Source organism: Anomalospiza imberbis, chromosome 14 (assembly GCF_031753505.1).
Source record: "Anomalospiza imberbis isolate Cuckoo-Finch-1a 21T00152 chromosome 14, ASM3175350v1, whole genome shotgun sequence".
NCBI classification, from domain to species: Eukaryota; Metazoa; Chordata; class Aves; order Passeriformes; family Viduidae; genus Anomalospiza; species Anomalospiza imberbis.
The window spans coordinates 12,973,805-12,985,590 of record NC_089694.1 but is presented as its reverse complement, the minus strand read 5'-3'; positions in this window follow the sequence as shown (position 1 = coordinate 12,985,590).

Here is an 11,786-nt window from a genome sequence, read left to right as displayed (position 1 = left end):
TTTTCACATTATTCTGTATCTTTCCAATAAGTCTAAGCAGGGCCTAAGTTTTTTGTGGTTTAGTGTAAAAAGAGATTAAATGTAAGTTGTTTTGTAGTTGCTGTTAAATCCACTGATCTTGCAGTGGTTTTGAACCCATTCTCAATGACATTTTGTCTTTTGCTTGGCCATATGAAGGATCTGTAAAAATGGGATATTGAGTCTACTCAAATTCATGGTGATGTAAAACAAATGGAAGAAGTATGATTATATATGATTAATAAGAACTGCCAGAGTTTTTTCAGACAGTTGTCTGTTCTTCAAATTGCTCTTTCATGTTTACATGATTTTTGTCCTGACTTAAATTCACAATATATCCCTTTTTTATTAATTTACAGTATAAATTAAGGTTTTGAGTGCATGAAGTTCTTACTAAACGGTCTTTTAAATTTGTAAGTACATATATTTTAAAGATTATGACATTTTTTTTTAAGATAGGAACCGCTTTTAGAGGAAGCATCTCCTCAAGGATAATTACCTTTTACCAAGTTGTAATTTAAATTTGTAGTATTCCTCAGTTCCTAAAGCCCCAGTGGAATTTTATTCTGAAACCTTTGTTTTGCTCAGTTTAAGGGATGATTTTAGTTTAGTCAGGGTGAAGTGATCCGCACACATTTACCTGTAAATGTTATACAAATACAAATAACCACATAAAAGTGTGCTTAAGTCCCTAAGTGCTTTTCCAGGAGGTGCACTAAGAAAATATGAGGTGAACTCCTCTTGTGGATATGTTTCTTTGAGGTGCAGGTAGGACACTGGGTAACAGTCATTGGATTTCTGTATGGGACTTGTGCTTAAAAAACCCCTGAATTAGTGTTAGGCCAGATCTCTTCACTTCTCTGTAAAAGTTGTCACTGAAAAATGCCTCACAGTCAGAACATCATTGCTAATGATAGTTTCCATTTTCAGCATGTATTAAAGAAAACCCTTTTGTCACATACAGCCCACACACTGATGCACCATTCAGTGATCCCAATGGTGAAACCTGAAGGGAATTTTCATTAGGAATTTTAAAATGTGTCCAGTTCTTCAGCACTTAGCATTGCTCCACAGAAGCAAGTGGAGGTATGATAGTTAAAACAGGAGAGGATTTTAGACTGCACTTTTAACTTTTGTCATAACCTGGAGTATGATGCAAAGTAAGACCTGCCATATTCCATGCATGAAATCATTGAATCATCACAGAATTACAGAATAACAGAATAGTTTGGGTTGGAAGGGACCTCAAAGACCATCTTGTTCTGAACCTTTTGCCATGGACAGGAACACCTTCCCCTAGACCAGATTGCTCAGAGCCCCATCCAACCTGGCCTTGAACACTTCCAGCGATGAGGCATCCACAGCTTCTCTGGACAACCTGTACCAGGTCCCCACCACCCTCACAGGGAAGGATTTCTTCCTAATATCTAATCTAAACCTACCCTCTTGCAGTTTGAAGACATTCTTCCTTGTCCTGTCACTCCATGCCCCTGCAGAAAGTCCCTCCCCAGCTCTCTTGTAGCCCCTTTAGGCACTGAGGTCTGCCAGGAGCCTTCTCTTCTCCAGGCTGAACACCTCCAGCTCTCTTAGCTTGTGTCCATGGCAGAGGAGCTCCAGCCCTTGGAGCATCTTCGGGGCCTCCTCTGGACTCACTCCAATGTCTTTGTTTTTCTGGAGGTCCCAGAGCTGGATGCAGAACTCCTGGCAGGGTCTCAGAAGGGCAGAAGAGAAGGGGAGAAGCAGCTCCCTGGACCTGCTGGTCACACTGCTTTTGAATGAGCTCCTGAAATGAGCTGAGATGGTCCAGTTCCCTGCTGTTCAGGCACTTATATCCACAAGCAAGTACCTGTGTTGAAGCTGTACTTGACTTTTGGAATCGCATAGGCATCAGAGCATCAAAGTCATACAGTTATAAATAAATAAGCTATGCTGTGTAATTAGCTATCTTGGTGATATAAAAAAATGTAGGCACATGTAGGCATGATGCATTCCAGACTTTGCATAGGATTTAGCAGCAGTCTGTTTCAAATATCAGCCGAGAAAATCCTTTTCTATTGACCCAACAAGAAAATAGTGTGAATTCTAAGACTGCCAACATGTTCCAGCTCTTTTTAAAAATAAATACACGTTTATTTGTAATTTAAACATTTAGGTTACTTTAATCTTATAATCTTAAGTAGATTCACAAACTTTGATTAATATGTAGGATATGGTAATTCTGGGATCTACAGGGATCAGGCTCTTCTACTCTTAAGAAGAAATCATGTTTGTGACAAAAGAGAACAACTACTGTAAAGTGCACAGGAGCACTTTAAAACAGCTTAGAATGGGAAATGAAAAATTCTAGTGGAGACTTCAGGTGCATTTATTAACTACAGTGTTACTGCTGGGAATATGAACAGAATAAATATTGAAAGATTTCATATGCCACAGCAGTGTCTGTTAATGTCATCCTGAGGCATTGTTTCAGTACTGAATTCACTCTGTATCAACATTGTGTCCTGGGAAGAAATAAAAAGCCAGTTCCTCATGATAAACACTGAACACTATAGGCTTGCCAAGTCCTCTGTGGCACTGGACTCTTAACACAGAAAGCAAATAAAACAGGAACTGTTTTGCAAGTAGATCCACTCAGATTGCCTCAGCACTTTGGTATATTAGCAGGGAGTTCCAAATGCTTGGTTATGTTGGCTTCATTAAATGTATTTGAACAATTAAGAAATATAAAATGGGAAAACACGTCTGACATGCTGAAAGCACTTTTGCATCTCAACAGAATTCAGAAAAACTCTAAAATAACTAAACTTAGCTGTTTGCCAGAATCTGCTGGAACAAGATGAAGGGGTGAGGCGGATTTATACTTTACTGCTCAACTTTATTTCTGTATTCACATCTCCTCCTTCCTCTCCTCCTTCCACTCTGCACCTGTGTGCCTCCCCTTCCCCAGCTGTCTTATAACTGTTCAGATTCACTGTGCCCTGTCAGCCTTTGATTTTCAGTTACTCCCTGGAGCTTTTGCTTTAATACAAAGAAGAGCATACAGAAAGAGCACTTTGTATCTCTTTCTCCTAATGGCGCACAAACCTGCCTAGCTGATAGCTGCTGGCACTGAGACCATCTATGCTGTTTCCTCCCTCTTGCTCTCCTATTTGTCTACTGATCACATTTTACTGGGAGTAGTGCAGAGCAGGTAGAATAGACAGATTCATTGGACTGAGTAGCTGCTAAAGGAGAAAGTGCCAATAAAATACTTAACCTCTGCATGTGATGTGTGGATTCAGGAGACCTCCTTAAAATAGAAAATACTTTTTTATAATGGTATCAAAGGAAAAAAAGTGGTGAGAAATGCATTTCAGTGAGAAATTAATTTTCTGCTTGTGATTTTCCGTCTGTCGAAGACTGTGCAGGTCACTTCTCACTGTTTAGCTCTTACAGAAACAATATTGTATTCCTTCTGCCAATTGTTAGCTGGGGAGGAACAGAAGAGGTGCTGTCTTTGGAGGTTCTTGGCACTTTGGCATATGCTTGTCACACAGACTTGATGCTGCAGCAACAAGTAAATATTAGCTCAATATTCAAGAGTATGATTCTGCCATCTGTAAGAGGCATTGGCCTCCAGTTTGTTTGTAGGGTAATTTGCTGTGTTGATTTTTAACAAGCAGGGCTTTCATGCATGGAGTTGAACCTCAACTACAACCACCAAAATCACATGGGTCTCTGACATTCCTATATTAGTTCTTAATTGTGGAATTTGCTGCTCTTGTTGCTCCAGTGGAATTCAAGATTGTTGACCTTCAGGGCTCACTGTGAGGCCTATCTCTTCTTTCAGGCAAAAACAAGGATTAGGTAGGAAGGGGGAGTTATTAGGAGCAGGTGAGAGATTTTATATATTTTTTTAACTTGACATTGTGTCATTCTTGGCACATACTATCCAGTAAAATTATGGGTAAGAATTAATGGGTAATCGTTCCTGCAACTGCACTGCCAAGAGCCACACGTGATAATGCAAAGCTGAAGGATTTAGAAGTATCCAGTTAACTTTACTCTAGTCCCCATACTACCTTGAAGAGTTAGTGAGTGTTGCATGAGGAGGCAGTGCTATGGACACAGAATATGGTTGAGCATTTGACACAGAAGAGGAACCACAGAGAATGATTTTCCTGTGCAACCTTTAATGAAGACAAAGAGAAAGCAATGCATAACTCAGTCATGTACAGCAGCCAGCAGGGATTTTGCTTTTCACTGCATTTGTATAGTTTTGAGTCCCTGTGTCTTTAATAATTTACATTGCTGAAAAGCTTTTTAGAACTGCACATGCAGACATTTTTCTATTGGAGCACCACCAAAAAGTCTGTGTAAGCACAATATGCAGGGAAAAACATGTCTTGAAAATATTACCCTGCACAGGATAAAAAAATCCCAAAAACCCAAACCAAAACAAAACCCAAATTCTGTCCTTTCCTGGAGTCATGAAGCTGTTAATATTAGGGCCTTTTTTCTTCTTATTATTTATTTATTTACTTAAAGGACAAGTGTAAAATGATCAGCCTACTAGCAGAATGGAAGATGGTAGGAATAATATAACCTACAGAACACATAGGTAACATTTCTTATCTCTTTGCTGTTTATACTTCCTCAGTTGTCTCCATATAGTGTAGTTAGCACTGAAACTCCCATTTTTTAAAAAGGGTTACTTTTTGTTCCAAAAAACCCAACATTTTGACTCAATAAGGTTATTTTATGCTCTGCTGTGAGATTTGTACTTCTCCCCCACCTCTGCTGTTAGCTAAAGCTGCTTTGTAATACATTAAATGATACAACACAAAAGATCTAATAGAATTTGAAATAGCTTGGGTTCTTAGAAACATGTAAAACTCTGCATAAAATGAATATTGCTAAAGCTCAGTCTGATTTCCATATTCTTTCCACATTGTATTTGTGTATAATAGGCTTCCAGGAATGTTCATGACCTTACAGCTGTCCCTTTTGTTTACAGTCCAGTGCTCTGTCCTTGAGATATGTTGCACACAGAATGAAGACAAAATCATGGCTTCAGGCCTCTGTCTCCCTTCTCTGGAAAAAATAAATAAAGCCTGTATAGGAGACATTCTCCAGTCAGTACTGTTCTAGCTACATGTGAGTGATTACACCCTGGGAAACAATTATAGATGGTAATAAAAAAAAAATTAAGCTCTAAAGGCAATACAGTCTTTCTCAGGAAATTCCAGGGAAAAGCCCGATTTGGGTTTTTGGGGTTTTTTTTTTTTTGGTTGCTTGTTTGATTGGTTTGTTTGCGGTTTTGTAATTACCAAACCCACTTATTTTTCTCACTTGAAAAATAAAAATGGACAGATCCATTTCCTGGCAGTTTGACTTGATATTTTAGAAGATCCTTTTCTTTTTGAAGAGACTGTATCCTGCTCCCACACAAGCAGCCTGTTTCTTGTTTGCTGTCAGTGAGCAAACAATCAATGCACATTTACAATAGCACTTCAGCAGCATAATGGTGATGGCAATGTTTGGTTTCTTTTTGCTGCCATGCAAATTTTCATTCTCTTTGAGTAAATGTATTTTTCTGCTGATTCTCTGCTTTCTGGCAGGTGCTCAAAACTTTTTTGTTCAAATGTATTTGCAGATGGCACAGCCATGGGTTCTGTGTGGTGTCTGAGCAGACAGTGCACAGCCTGGGACAAAATTACAATCACTAATTATTTTAGAACGAAGGGCATATGTGATTTCAATATCAAACGTCTCGATACCAGAAGTGCTGCACACAAGCACTACCAAATGTAGCTCTGTTTAAGAAGCTTTGGGGCTGAATTTGGTGAAGTTTGCAACTGTAGGACGTGGCAGTGAGTATCCCTAACAGCTGTGCTTTTGGCTACGGCCTCCTGATGTGTTGGCTGGCCCAGAGAAATACAAACAGTGATGTGCAGGTAGAGGACCTGTGCAGTAATACTGGGAAGTGCAGTGGATTTTTTATGTTAGATTAGGGTTTTTTCTTTCACTAGGAAATTTACAAAATTTGCTAAACAAATGGGTTGGATGTCTGATGATTATATATTGTGAAATAATTGTGTGACTCATAGTGCACTCCATTAATTTAGATTACAATTCAAACTTTCTAGAAAATGGCCAAGTAATTGTCCACTTCCCAAGTATTCCTGAACATTCAGATCCATACTTTTCTGTGGGGTTTGAATTTCATTAATGTTTTGTAATTGCAGGAAGATGGAACTGCTCAAGTTAATCAGTTCTTTCTGGAGACACCAAGCAGCTATTTCAAGGTGTTGTTCCATGTCTGGACAGTTGTTTTATGTGTACATTCACAAGCAGCACTACTGGTGAGGACTGTTGCACAGCTCTGATAACATTCCTGAAATTCAGCATTCAGTGGATTGTGTCTGAATCTGTATGACTCCAAACTTCCCCAGGACCACTGACTATGCTCCAGGCACCACCTTTGCCATTCTCTCTGGCAGAGATATTCCATCTGACATCACTGCTGAAAAGGAGGCTCTTTCAGTCCCCCTTGCCTGAAGTTCCAGGAGCAGTTCTAATCTGGTGAGGTTCATCATCTCTTTCTCCTGTTCTTTGTCTGATGGATCAGTTTCAGCCATACAAACACAGACAAAGAAGTCATCACATCGTGCAGAGAGATTTTAAGAGCAAATTCTCTTTGCTTTAGCATGAAAAATTGCCATATCCATATAGAACACTCACCTCTCCCCTGACATTTTCCGTGGCTGTCCTAAGTGCTTACAATTATTCTTTAGGATTTGGGTATATGTCCTGCCAGGATTTGTGAGTTCCTTCTCTTTAAGTACCTCTTTAGCTAAGGCCCTGCCCTTCAAACATAGAGTGGCACTCTGACCTTTCCAGTCAGCATCTTTCAATGGCAGGAGGTTTACAGATTAAAAACCACTTTTCTCCTCATAGGAATACTGTCCTTTTCACTGTTTTTCTTGGTCCCTCCTCAACTTCGAGTTCATAAACAGTATGTTTTCAGATTTCCCAAATTATCAAGAAACTCTTCCTATTATTTACTGGGTAAATAAGTATGTGTATATGACATTTAAATGAGTAAAAATACAGTCTTTTTCCAAAACAACTGAAGTGACATAAAAAATAACAATGGGATACAAAAACCACAAGCAAAAAGTCAGTAGAACAGAATACAGAAAGTCCTGTCATTTGTAGTTCAGCTGTATCATGTCATCTAATTTTTATTAATAGTTTAATTTGAGTAACTACATGTGTGAATTTTGTGTACTGGGATAAAAACACCAGGTATTGGGTGTTAGGTGAGGGTTTTTTTTTAGCGACAATACTACGTTTTGTCAAGTGCTGTGGTTAACAACATTATCTCAATGTTTTTCATCTTTCTCTTAATTCATACAGTGGCACTCTGGTTTTACTGCCTGTCTCCCTTGTGTGAGGACAGGGCATTTATTCCACATACCACTTTGTTTGAAAATAATAGTGATAAGGCACATGAACTGTAAAGATATCTCCCTTGAGGTCTTGAAGGGAAGCTCTGGGAAATTTTAGTGTGGATGTCAAGACAGATCCACCATACATAGTCTATGTGCATGGGCGGGTGGAATTATTGTCACGTGAGTCTGCAGAGCTTTAGCACAACACTTCATAATGCCACAGTGGGTCCTGGGCATCCATATTCTAGCAGCTGATGCAGAACCTCTTAAGCTAAAGAAAAGAATGGAAAGGAAGAAAACCCAAATAGTGAGGAAAACATCTTGGGCAAAAGGCTAATAATGAAGAAGATCCATAGCATTTTTGCTTTCCAGTGGCTCTGCCAAACTTTGGTGTAAAGGACTAGAAAGACCTGAGTTCATATGTTTCAGAGAGCAGGTTTTGAAAAAGCTTTCTGCTTTTGCAAACTGGGCAGTATCTTAGAGTCCAGTTCTTGCTGCCAGAGAAGTCAGTGTTGGAATGAGATCTTGCTGTGTGACTTTGAAATGCCTTTGAAATACCCTAATACATAGAAATATACTCCAAAGCAGATAAAGATGCTGCTTTCCTTAGAATGCTGGTTATTAGCAGTCTCACAGTGAGTGTAGGTAGGAGGTTCCTCATATGGCATGAAGACTAATTACATCCTCTTCATTGTCTCCAATATTTTACTACAGAAGGTGCAGAGATGTAGGCACACAGTTTGTGGTGATTGGGAGTGGGGCTGAGCCTCATCCCCAGTGGGCACAGCTGTGAGAAGCAGGTGAGCAGCATTGACAGCAATGAGGAGTGCCCAGGTGCTCTGAGCAGCCACAAAGGGAACGGAGGGCACACAGGTGCAGTGCATCAACATGAGGGTATAAAAGGTTGGGCTGAAGACTAAGAAGGGCAGATACCTGAAGCCTTCTGAAGTGGTGTGGTGTTACTCTGTGTAGCATGGCTGGCTCGACTGTGACATATGCTGTGACACAAAGAGGTATTAGGTTTGGCTTATAAATTATCTTTGTAAAATATGTATCTATATTTATAAGAAGCACAAGGATCTATCCTTTCCCCATTGAGCTGAACACTTTTTATTCTCATTATGAATTTATTAGTAGGGCAGGATGTTCAGCAGTACAGAAGAATGTTCTTTTTATCAAACAGTGTTCTGGTAAGTCCTGTCTTTGTTTTAAGAGAAAATACTGGTCCTCAATTTTGGAATACAGCTAAATGAGAAATGTTGAAAGGCAGAGATCCATGCGATATGCCACTGGCACAAGTGGAAACTGGAGGTGGTCTAGAGATGCACTGTTACTATCATTCCAGAAACTCATTCATGGGGTGGTTCAGCAGCATCCTCAGACTAACAGGCTCAAGGGAGTGGGTATCAGGCTGGACCCTCCTGACTTACAGTGAACTTGAAAGATGGAAGTTTATTTTTTCCTAGCAAAAACCTCTGGTTGAGGAAGAGATGTATTGCCTCCTACTTCTCTTTCTCAAGGTATTTTGCCACAACTTAGCTCAAGCTGAGTTAAATTACATTGCTGGGCTCAAATTGTCAATTTGCCTTTTCATTCCACAAAAGTAGTTGGAAAAAAAAAAGCTAAAAAATATATTTGTCTCCATATTCAGTATACAAGTAAGGAATTGCAAAAGCTTGGTGAACTTTAGAAGTCAAATTGCACATAAACCTCTGTAGCTGTTTCAGTCAAAGGAGAAAATGGAAACTAGAAAACAGCAGCATTGCTGAGGCCAGCGTTAATGATGCTGGAAAGAAAAAATAATGGACGCACTTGTCATAAGCTGGAAAATAGATTTAGAGTTTATAACATGACTAAGGTAAACAAACAAGATCAAACAAGAGCTGAGCAGGCTTCTGTGTAACCCAATGCCACATGAAGTGCAACTGCTGAGAGGAATCTGTGCGAGGGGAAACGAAACTGAGCAGACGAGACAGACGGCATAGTCTAAGTTCAGCGCTTTCTGATGACACTGAAGATTTGCACTCGTTTTGGCAGCTGATTTGGTGTTTTCCCCTATTGAAAATGAGCTGGGGAAGTGCATTGTATGCATCTCTTGCATCTCTGGTGTCAGTCTGCAGATTCTAGATTAAACATGTTCTTGGCAAACAAATAATGTCCAGCTCTTCATGCACAGTGACTCACCAGGGTCGGAGTTAGGAACAGCTTTAAGAGTTGGGGTGTTTATATTTTTGTAGAAAATGTCTCAGGGTTGGTATTTGATGTTTTGCCTTTGTGGTTGCTTGCTTATTTAGTGGAGTAAATTTGCTTTTTCTTCTTTTTTTTGTTTGTCTTCTGCAATGTTTCTATCTGATGAACTGTATGAAATATTAGGCTTTAAATGTGGACAGCACTAACTGCTTAGTATTATAGTCTGATATTCTCAGCTAGTAGTAAACATAAAGGGAGGTTACTCTGCAGAATACTGAGTACATGCATACATTGAAAAGTTGCTAACACTCTGTAATATGACTTTCTATTTTTATTTTATGTAACTTTCTCACATAAAAGAGCTCTTATTCAACTTCTTGCCATACCAAGAAGTACAGTACTACCTTGACAGTCAGGGAAATGTAATAAAAAGCACTACTGACATGCAAATGTATTGGAAGGAAGTGATAGGCACAGGAACTATCTCAGTTTTCAGCATTTATTTTTCTATAATGTCACTTCTAACTGTCCCCAAGCATATTCCCTGTCTACCCTCTATGGTCACAGTTCAGTCACTCAGGTTTAGCTTTCTGGCATTTTTTGAACCCTGGAAGTCTTACCACTCTGTGGTCTAAAATTGTCCTTGCAAGGACTATAAGACTCTCTTTTACATGTTTATTCCTTTAAGTGGGAAAATTGATTACAGCAAAGTCTAAGACCCATGAGGTCAGATTTCAAGATAAAAGTGGGGAATTATCAGGATATTCTGTGGTCTTCTTTCTGTTTTATCATATATATAGTCTAGGGAAGCATGACTATAATATCTATAATGTTCTTAGTATGTGTCTTAATGCTCTTATAACATACTATTTTTCTGATATATCAAAATACATGCAAAACATAGTAAAAACTGAGTTGCAAGGATTGTTCTTTACTACCCTTTGGTATTTTGGCAAGGATCTGTATAAGTCATCACAGTAGCTTTACATTGGTCAGTTTGTATTTGATGAAAGCTAAAAATATTTTTCCAGTCCTTATCTGTAACACTGTAGTCAGGAGACACTATTTTTACAGAAGAAAGGGCTGTTGATCGCATTTAAATATATTCATGGCAAAAAGCAGTCAAAACAAAGCCTACTGAAAACTGCCTTCCAGGAACACAGGAGGAAAAACTGGTGACACAAATCCCTCCTCTGGTACCTTTGTGCTGGGTTTGCAGCATTGTAGAATATATTCACTTTACTCTGCTCAGCAGCACAGTCCTGTATCCTGACAGCTGAGTAATGTTCTGCTCACGTCTTCCCTTGTAAAATGAAAAAAGTAGATAATTTAATATAGATGTGACAAGTGCAAGATAGATTTCTACCCAGCACAGTTCACTGCTGAAAACCTTCTTTAAGGACAACCAGATTCTTAAATTCTCCTCCCCCCGCCCCTCCACCTCCCCATTTTCCCCTGCCCCAATTAAACACAATATAGAGAAAACTAAACCCTAAATTTATTCTTTGATCATTTCAGTATGAAAAAAAAATCTCTTCTGTCTCCTGTTCCACAAAATAAACCAGTGTCTGTTATTTCTGCCAAAGAACAGCCTTTCTGTGAGACATGTGAGATACAATGAATGTATGTTTCTAGTGCAGATATTTTTGGTCCATCACTGATTTTCTCATAGTTTTTACTCTTTCCTGAATCACAGATGCAGTTTATTGCTACTTCTTGTGGCCACTGTGGCTGGGGACCAAATTAAGGTTATTGCCTTCTGAGGCAAAGCATGACATTCATTCAATCCAAATTACATTTCTGAGTTTGGCAGGGTCTGCGCTTGGATTTTGCCTGCTTTTTAAAAGAAACACATCGGACAATCCCCATACAACATGTGCATTAGACATGCTGAACACACAGCATTGTTGGGCTGTCCTGATGCTGCAGTAGAAGTGTTATATCCTGTGCTGTGGTCTTCAGCCCATTTCTGTCCCCCTCAAGCATTAGTACTGTCTGCTGCTCCAGCCCTTCTGCTGCAGCTCCAGAGCAGTGACTCGCCGCTTGAGGTGAGCTGTGCTGCTCCTCTGTCCCTCAGCCAGCAAGGCACCTTCTTGTCTCCAAGACAACTCCGAAGTGAAGCAGAGCTGTGACTATTATGGG